At 42.4% G+C, this 11,087-nt stretch overlaps 1 pseudogene; it reads right to left on the bottom strand.

Moving 5' to 3' along the window:
- Positions 1-2,670: 2,670 nt before the first annotated feature.
- Positions 2,671-3,217, bottom strand: LOC110584157 (annotated as a pseudogene).
- Positions 3,218-11,087: the final 7,870 nt, after the last annotated feature.

Here is an 11,087-nt window from a genome sequence, read left to right as displayed (position 1 = left end):
CAAAAGCAGCCCTAGACAATATGAAAACCAATGGCCATGGCTGTGCTCAATACCACTTTATTTACAGAAACAGGTGTCAGCTGGCCCACAAGCCATAGATTGTTGACCTTGCTCTAGACCATAGGACAATAAAAACAAGTGTTTTGTTATGTGTGTGTGTGTGTTTTAAATAGCAAAAATTTGAATTTCCCTTTTATATATAAATCTTGGTTAGTTGGATTAATGTGTACTCCCTTTGAGAAACAGTTTCACTTTCAAAGTGATGACAAATTCAAGAGTCTGAGTGCGTGAGACTGAGGGTCATATCGCATGTGGTTCATTCACGAGCACATTGCTACCTCATAAAGCATCATGGCAACAGCATGCTGGTTTCTCCCCAGATAAGGATAGGACCTCATGACAGTGTCTCATGTTGGCGTTGTTTGTTTGTTTGTTGTTCCTACACTAAGCGGGGCCACAAAGTTCATTGAGACTAAATAGTTTTGCAAAGGAGACCGTGAGCCTTAGAAATATGAACTGACTTGTTCAAACTGGAAGCTAGGATGAGCATCCAGGTCTCCCAGCCCCAGGCCCTTGGCTGCTTTACTGCTTCATAGTTTACACTCTACATCTGTGGTCTGCTGATTTGGACTTTGCTGCTAAAAATTATCATAAAAGCTTGAGGCCTTGGACTTAAGTCATAAGGCAGCAGTAACCTAGTGTCAACGATGATGATGAGTAAGCACATGGCTCGGTACAAAGGAGCCAAGAGCACCCACAGGCTCTTCGGATGCTTTAATACAATGTCCTTAGAAAATGTTGAACGCCATTGAGCATTTATTGTCTAGGTATTTATCTAAACCTGTCTTGAACCTGTCTATGTTTTGGCTTTACAACTAGTTCAGATAACAAATTCCATGTGTTTACTTCTCTTTTAGACAAGAAGACCGTCCTGTTACTTTAGAGCCTGTTTTTATCAAAACTGATGGTGATGTAACTGAGAGATGCCCCAGGTTGATTATCTCAGAAAGCTCTCAGGGGAGAGCTAGGCCGAGGGTCTCGTTCACAAAAAGGGTCTTTGGGGGCCTTTCATAGCACATTACTTCAAAGTAACACCATTGCACAGAGATTTTCCGGCATTTTTAGCCACCAAAACTTGCTAAAAAAACTTGCATGGGGTTTTAGATAATATTGGTAACAGATTCACTGGCCTACTAGTAGACTTGTTTCATTTTTCCCCACAGAATTTAACATCATATCACACACTAATTTTTTTTTAAATTTGGCTCCCCCCCAACTGGAACACAAACTCCATGAAGGCAAGGCTTGGTGTGTTTATCCCCAGACACTAAAACAGTTCCCGATGCATAGCAGACATCCCATAAATACTGTTGAACAAAGGAAGCAATGTGTGAAGCACTGAAGGCAAGCCTAAGCCCCAGCCTCCCATCCAGTACCGAACCTGAGGATCTTTTCTGGAGCCCCCTCTAGTCTGTGGGGGGGGATTGTGACTGGCATAGAGCTTTTGTATAAAGCTTACACATGTTTTATCTTATGAGGGCGTCTCAACCACCCTGTGAGGTCAGTTGGGCACATATTTATTCCCAATTTGAAGATGAGAAAAGAGACTCAGAGATGATAATGGATTCATTCACAGTCACCTTGGTGGAAAATGGTAATGCTATAGAGCTAAGACAGCTCCAAATGCACCACACCAGCATTTCAGACTATTTTTTTTTAAATGGTGAATTTCATCTTAATTTAAAAGAATAAGGAGGTCTGTATGTTCTGAGATGATATACTCTCCATAACATATTAAATGAAAAAAAAAATACAGAACAGCATACACAGCATGCTTCCACATGCTTAAAGAAACTAACATACACAAATGCACACTTCCCAGGCCTAAGATCTCTTGAAAAGAGACACAGGAAACCAGCAACATTACTTCCTAAAGGGAGGGGGGCTCTGGGTGGCTGAAGAATAGGGATGGCCTGGAAGGGAAACCTACCTTTCCAGGATACTCTTTTGTACCTTTTGGTTTTTATACAGAGTATAAGCATTACCACTTAATCATGTGTTTGTTTTTTTAATTTAAGAAATAAAAATGAAAAACCTCTGATGTTTTATCCTTAGTCTTAAGTTTTATTTTAAGGGATCATCTTCATTTTCTTTTGTAACCAGCTTAGCCACCCATTTGGTCAGATTTATTTATTCTTCAGCAGTTGAAGCATTTAAGATGACAGTTTTTACTTTAAATCCTTAATGATATTATATATACTATACTTGAGAATGTTTTGCTTTCTTGTGGAGAAAAAAAAGCCCAAACATAAACCTTTAGATTATCCATCTACTAGTCCTGCAGCACAATCTTAATAAGAAAGTTTTACTGAGGGGCGCCTGGGTGGCTCAGTTGGTTAAGCGACTGCCTTCAGCTCAGGTCATGATCCCAGGGTCCTGGGTTCAAGCCCCACATGGGGCTCCCTGCTCTGCGGGGAGCCTGCTTGTCCCTCTCCCACTCCCCCTGCTTGTGTTCCCTCTCTCGCTGTGTCTCTCTCTGTCAAATAAATAAATAAAATCTTTAAAAAAAAAAAAAAAAAAAAAAAAAGAAAGTTTTACTGATAACTGGACAATTTATTCATTATGGCAGGGATATAACAAGAGTGGTTGTGAAGTGGCCAGTCTTGTAAGTCAGGAGCTATGATCCTTGATCCACTGCTCAATCCACTTCAATATCTGATTGATATTATCCTCTAGATCTTCTGGTTTATTGCTGGGCAGTTGATGTACTATTTCTTCCTTGTAGGATGCTAATGCTTCTTCATAAAGAACTTGAAAAATTTCACACTGAATATTCTTTTAGTTTCTTTTCATTATAACCCCTTGTTTCAAGTCTTTTGTATAATACACTGTTATCTGCTTGCAGCACAAAAACTATATGAAACCAGCGTTCAAGAAAGAAATCACAACCATGGTAATCAACAATAACTCCACCTTTGCTCATTTGGTTTTCTAATTCATCAACTACTCTGTCTTCATCTAAAATGGGGCATTCATACTCTTCATCATAGCCATCATGTATCTGCCCTTCTCAAACCAAGTCATCCACATTAATGTATTTCAGTCCTGATCTTGATGCAAGTTCTTTGCCTAGCATGGTTTTTCCAACCCCTGGTGTACCGGTGAGCAGGATGTTCGGAAGCAAGATGGTCCTCACTGCGCTGGCTCTGGGCCGCATTTCAGACTATTTTGACTGCAACTCACAGGAAGGAGTGAATTTTAACAGTAAGGTAGTTGGGAGCTTCTTGGAGGAACATTACACTTTCTCGCTTCAAGTATCTGTCAATGGGCTGCAAATTATATAAACCACTATCTTGCACCAAAAAAAAAAAAAATTGAGTGAATTTTAAATTATGACCCAGAAGGGGTGCCTCGGTGGCTCAGTCAGTTAAGTGTCCGACTCTTGATGTTGGCTCAGGTCATGATCTCAGGGTCCTGGGATCAAGCCCCACATTGGGCTTCATGCTGGGCATGAAGTCTGCTTGAGATTCTTTCTCCCTCCCGCTGCTGACCCCCCCACCTGGCCCCCGCCCCGGGCATGCTCTTGCTTGCTCGCCCTTTCTCTCAAAAATAAATCAATCTTAAAATAAAAATTATGACCCAGAAAACACACACATACACAACTAAAGCAAATGTTTTTACAAAAGAATTCCCTAATGTAATATACGCTGATATTTTTATTCTAATTAATTTTTAAAAAGTCTAAAAAAAAAAATTCTAATTGCAACCACAGACTGAAAAACAGTCTTGTCTCCCATCCATATTTTCTTGCATAATTTCCCCTCTCATGTCATCTTTTCTCTCCATTTTGAAAATGAAATAATAATTGCCTTCTCCTCCTGCGGGGCTTCCCAGGCTATACTTGAAGTCAGCCAGTCTGGGGAGCAGGATAGTTCCTCCGAGCTGGAGTCAGAGAACATGAAGCTGTCAGGACACCGTCTGAGAGGAAACTGAAAGCTTTTATGGGGCAAAGGGGGAAGAGAAAATCAAATCTGAACGCCTGTCCGTTTTGGGCAGGAAACAGTTAAGAGACCACTAGATGCATTGAGCTGCCAAGACCACCACAATGTTCCTACAGAGATTAGACAGAGAACAGATGTGAAGTAACTAGAGTCCTTCAGAGTAAGATAGCGACGACATAAATTAACCTTGTCTAGGGCCTGACAAAGGGACCACGCGCTTTTTGAAGTCCGAAGAGTGAAGCCATTTTTTATGGACTCTCCAAGGTTATATACCTTCATCCAACAGAACGAGTTTAATTAGAGCCAGTTGTTTACAGGGAAGGGAAGTGAGCCCAGTGGGGGCTATCAGGGTGACTGCATAGAAAATAAACGAATGAGCCTGCAAAACAGCTGAGGTTTCCTTGAGTTCTCTTCAGCTGATAAGATTCCCTTCACCCCTCGAGATTACTTTTGTCTATTTTCCTGAAACTGGAGAGACAAAGAGGTGAAAACATTCCAGACTCCTGATCCTCCAGTTTGGCAGGGTTTGGGTCAAAGCTGCCTTTTCTGGGGGTTACTCCACACCAGGCTCCTGGAGGACAGCCGGGGTGACACCACGGGGATCGCCCCCTGGGCCAGCCTCATCAGTGGATGTTGAACCTGAGGTTCTGAGGTGGCACTGCCATTTCCAAAAGGAAAATTCTCTGCTCAGGGGAGGCCCAGCTTGGGGTGGGACTGGAGCCAGGGACAGTTTTGTTAGGGTTGCATCCCAGAAGAAGATAGAGGATTTGGTACAGCACTGACAGGGGCCTGTGGATCCAAGGCCTGCTCCTCGTCCCCATCAAATGTGTCTAAGAATCACAGAGAGGGCAGGAGCTGTGCCCGGTGGGCAGCAGAGGGGATGCTAGAGTCTGGATCAGATTCCCTTGAACATCTGTGGGATTATCTGCTCATCTGGGGGAAGGAACGAGATGACGAAGCAAGGTTTGAGAGTAGGGAATAGAGGGGGTAGGACGCTACTCTGATGGAAGGCACTGGGCTTACATGAGTCTTTGGCCAAATGTGCTGGGCTGCAGGGGCTGGAAATGGGTCAGGGCAGACCCAGGTCCCAGAGCCACGTTCCCCCTGCTTTGGGCAGCTCTCTTCCACTCCCGTCTCCCACAGGCTCTTGGCCTTCACGGAGAGACACCGATTAGCCCAGGGCAGCCCAGGGCTCCCCATAAACTGGTGGAATAGATCAGATCCAGGACAGAGAATGGAGGGACTGACTCCTCTCTCAGGTGGGAGAGCTGTTTCCTCTTTCTTTTTTTTTCCCCCAGGGCCAAGTTTATACGTGGGTGGTGGAGCCTGTGTTCTGGTTGGAGCCTCGAAGGACCACTGAAATGAGTCCCCACCCTAAAACATCCCTTCCAAACTGCCTGAAATACCATGTATAATTTGAGTTAAACAGTGCTACTGAAGAAAAAAAAGAGATTAGTCCCCAGAGAGATTTGAGAGAATTTTAATCATTCAAATCTTCCTACTCAGTTTGCTTGTTCTCCTCTTAACATCAGATGGAGGTCCTGTGATGGAACAATTTTTGGAGATGAAACTCAGTTTTGGAGTAAGGGCCGTTTCTGGGAAAGGCCATCTAGGGTCCTGTGAGATCTTTGGTGAGTGTGTGTGTTTGTGGGGGATAGGGTGGTCAAGAAACAGATTTGAGGAAGGGAGGGATCTGGGAAGATCCAATGAAATGGGCAAGGAAGGGCCAACAGAGCTATACTTCGCTGACATTTTTCCTAATGCTCACCTTGCCTTTACCTGTTCCTTCTGCTCCTAAATCCCCACCCTGTGGAGCTTAAGTTTCCCTCTGTGTGAGATGCTCTTACCCAGGGCTGGAGAAGAGCCCTTTCTGCCTCCCGACCCTCAGCATAAGTCCAGGCGAGACCCTCACTAGCACTCCTGAGCAGATGTTACAGGGAGCCCTTCCATGCACTTTGGATTCTGGTTTGCATTGGCCCCTCACCCCTAGCTTAGAAACATAGAAGGCACATAATAATGTTTGTCCAAAGACTGCTCCCCCCAGTGGGTAGTGTGTGCACATTGCACACTGCGTGTGGTCTGAAGACTTGGTACATTCTGTTCCTTCTTCCTGCAGTGTGCTCGCTTTCCACACCATCAGCAGGTGCCCCACAGGCATCCCTCAAGACTCAACTCATAATGGCGTGTCCTGGTCTTAGCCTTTTCTGTCTTCGTGTGATTTCTCTGTTTAAACACCCAGCAATACATGTGCCATAATGTGTTATCATTGGTGATTTCCTTCTTAACCTTACCCACTTCACTTTGACCTTCCTGGCATCATTTGTATCTTATTTCTAGCACACAGCACAATACATGACACCTAGCAGCTTCTTAGGAATCTTTTGGTGAATTGATTGAACCTTATATAAAATTATTTCCAAGGGCCCTCCCCAACATTTCCAGTGGTTTTTCAGCCTACATATGGCCAGAGAAGTGCTTAGCCATAGAGATAAAAACAGCACCTGGGGTGGAATATGAGTAGGTTGGTCTACTCATTTCTGTCTGCCATGAAGTGCTAACTCCCCCTGCTTATCAAGTCAAGCTCCCTTAATTTTCCTTCTAAACACTTTCTGAACTTGGCATGTGAAGAGGCAGTTATTCATTTGGCATATGAAGAGCTGACATGCCTTTCTGGGCCTGCTGAATAGTGAAGAATTTTCAAGAAACAGAAGAGTTTATACAATGATTGCAACTAGAATCCATAAAATGCAACCCCATCTACTCGTCTGTGATGTAGCTGTACAGCGGGGAGGCAGGTGTGCTGGTTTGCCTTTCTGGTGGCACGGGGAAGATCGACAGGGGACCAAAGCATGGGGCATTTTGATTTCACATCCGATTGTCTGCCTTTGGTTAGATCCAGACCCTCATTGCTCAACCTGTCTGGAGGGGCTACTTGTTCCTAAGAGCTGAGACCATGGGTGGGAAAATTTCTGCGAAAGAGAAAGCCCAGGTTAAAGGTAGGGTCAGAATTTGTGGGCCCTGGTTTACTTTGGCATATGAGTGTAGAGTACGGAGCATGAAGTCCTTTGCTGTGGCCATTCTTTATCCTTGGCTTAGGGGGAAATTCCCAGGGTTTCTCTTCCGCAGGACTCAAGGCCTCCCTTCCTCCTCCTCTCGCCTTTTCCACCTCCCTCTCTCTCTTGTTCACTTTTCATTATGAACGTTTTCAAATATACATAAATTAGTGAGAGTGTTATCATCAAACCTCCATGTTTCTATCAGCCAGATCCGATAATGATCAACATTTTGTTCAGCTCCTGTGTGACCTTCGGATCACAGACTTGATTTCTCAAATCCTTTCCAGTTCTAATAAGATATGAGTGTTTCTTCATCTCATTGGCTCCTGTGGTAATTGTTGTCGCTCCGTTATAAAAAGTATGGAAGGGGGTACATGTATATTCAAACCGCAGTGGCAGATCTAAAGGGTGAGATGTGTGTGTGACAGGTGCTTTCATCCCTCTGCTTTTTATCACTGCCCCAGGGCCACGCACACAAAGATACGGATCTAAGGTAAGAGTACAGATCTTGCTATGCAAATGCAGCTGCAGGACCTGCTCCTAGCTGCTGCTTCCAGCAGGACAGTTGCTCCAGAGTCACTCTGTATAGAAATTCTGGTGCCACCAACTGTGGCAATATTACCTCCAGCTTCTGGAAGCCAAAAAGCATGGTCACCTCAGCTTCCAGAGCTGATGTCTTTATTTTTCATTCTCTGAAGATGTCTCTTTAATTGCTTTGTTGCACAAAGAAGGCTAGCTAATCTTTTTTTTTTTACTTTTTCCTTTGGTTTTACCTTCTTTTCCTTCCTCTCCCTTCCCTCTCTTTTCTCCCAGGCTAAGGAAACTATTTTTAAACATTTACAACTCTAAATATTAGATGAAGCAATTAAAGTTCTTTAATGTATGGGTAGTGTTTAAAAATTGTCTTTGTTTTTGGCTTTTGATCTCTCTAGCCATCTACATTGTTAGAATACCTCTCCCTAAAGCAACTTGACATTTTTTATATCATCTTGATAGCTCATAGTTTTTGTATATAATGTCAGTGCTCCTTATAGAACTGGGCTACAAAGAAAGATGGGTGGAAGTTATATAAGCCATTTAAATAGTTTACCATTTGTAACTTTTGACCAGTCCCTGGAAAAGCTTTACATTAAAATATCACTGCGTGTGAGTCTTAATGTCTGTTAAATGTTTTACAGTCACTTATTGGCTCTTTCTCAGATTGAAAACTAAGTCATAGAAGAAAAATACAGCTTGGCTAGCATTGCAATGTAGTGACTATTAAATTTAAAATCAAGGTCAGAGAAAAAAAAAGGCAGGATACAATATATATGTGATATATGTACACACGATTATATGTCCAAAATCTGTGTCACAGAAGAAACTGATATATGAGGTAGAGAAAGACTCTGTTTACTGAACTGAACATTTCTAATTTCAAAATTACTGGCTTGAGTTTAGAGCTTCACTTTTAATATGTTAATGAGGAAGTTAAAGTGTGTTTACATTTCTATAACATGTGTTCTACTTCGTCTCAGCTATGGACTTAACAGAACTTCGGAGAAGTGATGTAAGCTCTCTGGAAACTCATTCTCATATGATTTAAAAAAAAAACAGACTGAAATATTTGTATTGTTCTTTTTGCTTGACATGCTGTACTTTAAAACCAGGACATTAGGCTGAGTCAATGTTGTCAGGTGCTGATAGCTCCTAACAAGGACATATGCATTAAAATCAAATAATTAAGTTGCCTGGAAGCTAAAAGTGTAAACATAACCATAAATAAGAAACATGCTTGTTTATCTTTTCTGCTGTGGCTATTAGCTTAACCTCCAGGTATTAGCATGTATGCATCACACATATTGATTTTGGATGGTACACATAGTGGGAATTTGGCCTGCTGTATATCATAAAGCAAAAGTACCTGGTGTTCAGCTCTAAAAAAATGTTGGAAGATTTTTTTCCTTCTTTTCAAATTAGTGTTACTTAGGGGAGGTATATGATGTGCCAATTAATATGTACACTTTTTCAACAGCTCTGCCTTTTTTTCTCTTAGAGCTCTGAGGCAAAATGTCAAGTCCTCTGCAGCCAGTCACTTTTCATAATTTTCCTGTTTATTTCAATGAGTGGTATAAACTCCATTGTTATGGCAGGTGCATACCAGTGTACCATATGGCAGCCTCCTGTATCAGCCCTGTCACCAAGCCCTCCAGGAAATGAGACACTGTATTTTTCTCAGGAAAGAAACCCCACATCAGACAGAAACCCTTGCTCATTTCCAAATTGCTGACTGCCAACCATCAAAGAATTTCACCACAAAATTAATAGTGGGGAGAATTGGGGAATATTATTGAGTCTCATGTTAGGAAAGGGCCATCATTCATTAATGTATTTTATGAATATTAACTGAACCCTTACTTTGTGCCAGGAACTGTTCTGGGTGAAGGGCATATACAAGTAAATGAAGACAAAAATGACAAAAAATAAAATAAGCAGGTAAAGAATCAATCAGGATGTTTTTGATGGAGCTATGCAAACAGCTGGAATTTGGTGACATGGTGAGAGGCTGGCTGGCCACTTTAGAGAGTTGGCTGGGAATGACTGAGCTGAGGAAGTCGTATAAAAATCGAGGACTGAATGTCAAGGAGGAACCTGACATTCAATAATCGGGATGCAGAGAATTCGAGTGCAGGTCATAGCAAGTATGAAAGTCCAAAGGCAAGAGGTGTCTGATGTGTCTGAGGAACAGAAGGGAGGCAGTGTGTTTGGAAGGAGGGACTGTGTGGCTTCATAAAGATTATAGATCATGGAGGGCTTCATAAAGCAGGGTGAGAGTTTTGCATTTTATTCTCAAGATAGTCAAAAATAATCAGAAGATATCATTTGAATCATTGTCTCTGCTTATGGTTAGCTATGTAGGAAATGGACCATCGAGAGGAGGAGAAGAAGCAGTCCAGGTGAGAGGAAAGGGTATCTGGAAGTAAGTTCAAATAGGAGTTGCTGGTGAGTTAAATGTGGGAGTTAAGAGAAAGAGAGGATGAAGGATAACTTCCAGATTTGGGGTTTGGGTAGTTGATGAAACAAACAGCCAATTTGTTGTGAGGTGGGAATTGTTGTGGGGTGGGTTTCTTTTTAGACAACCAAGTCGAGATATGAAGGATATATCTGGAATCAAGAGAAGGGTCCAAATAAATCAATCTAGTGTCACTGCCATATAGATTTATTTCAAGCCATGGGTCAAGATGATGTCACCTAAGGTGAATGCATAGAAAAAGAGGAAGATCCAAGATGAAACCCAGGGCATTCCAAAATGTAAGGGTGGAAAATATAAAGATCCACCAGTGGAGGAGGAGACAGTAAAGGTTCAGAAACTTAGGTAGGAGGAAAGTCAGGAGTCTGTGATCTCGCCAAGACAAGAGAAGAAACGATCTTTTCAAGAAAGAGGTAATTGGAGACTCAGGACATCTTGACGCCACTGGACTTCTCACTGCTATTTCCCCATTAGCCAAATCTTAAGCTTGCACTTCAAAGAGAAGGCAGGTTTCTATCCCTCTTTTGTTTGTGGCCAGGTTCCCTTTGACTAGTTTTCATTTCTCCATTCTAGAAGCGACAATTCATTTTCTTAGACTTCTCTTGCCTTATTTCTGGCCCCCAACCCAACCATCTCACAGGTGCACCTTCCCTGCAGCAAGCACTCCCACCCCACTTGTCTTTGTCACAGGGGAAGGACCTGACAGTTGAGAGGGAGAGCTCAAAGGGAGGTCCCAAGGGAAGAGGAGAGTGAGGATAAACAAGGAAGAAGAGTGGGTGCTCTCATGGATTACACTCTACTTTGGGACTGCTCCTTTTCCCAGAGATCTAGTTGAAGGCTGGAACCCACAAATGCAATGTTCTTTTTGCTATTTTCAGGGATAGTCTTTGAAATAACTCTAGGAAGAATAAAGAAAAACTCACCATTTCTTTGGGGAAAATGAAAGTGTTCAAAGCAAACTGATTCTGCAATCCATAAGCAAGCATGAGAGGAATCAAAATAATGTCTGACAGCTAATGA

The sequence above is a fragment of the Neomonachus schauinslandi genome, chromosome 2 (assembly GCF_002201575.2).
Source record: "Neomonachus schauinslandi chromosome 2, ASM220157v2, whole genome shotgun sequence".
Lineage (NCBI taxonomy): Eukaryota > Metazoa > Chordata > Mammalia > Carnivora > Phocidae > Neomonachus > Neomonachus schauinslandi.
The sequence above is the reverse complement of the archived record's forward strand: the minus strand, read 5'-3'. Positions and strand labels throughout refer to the sequence as shown.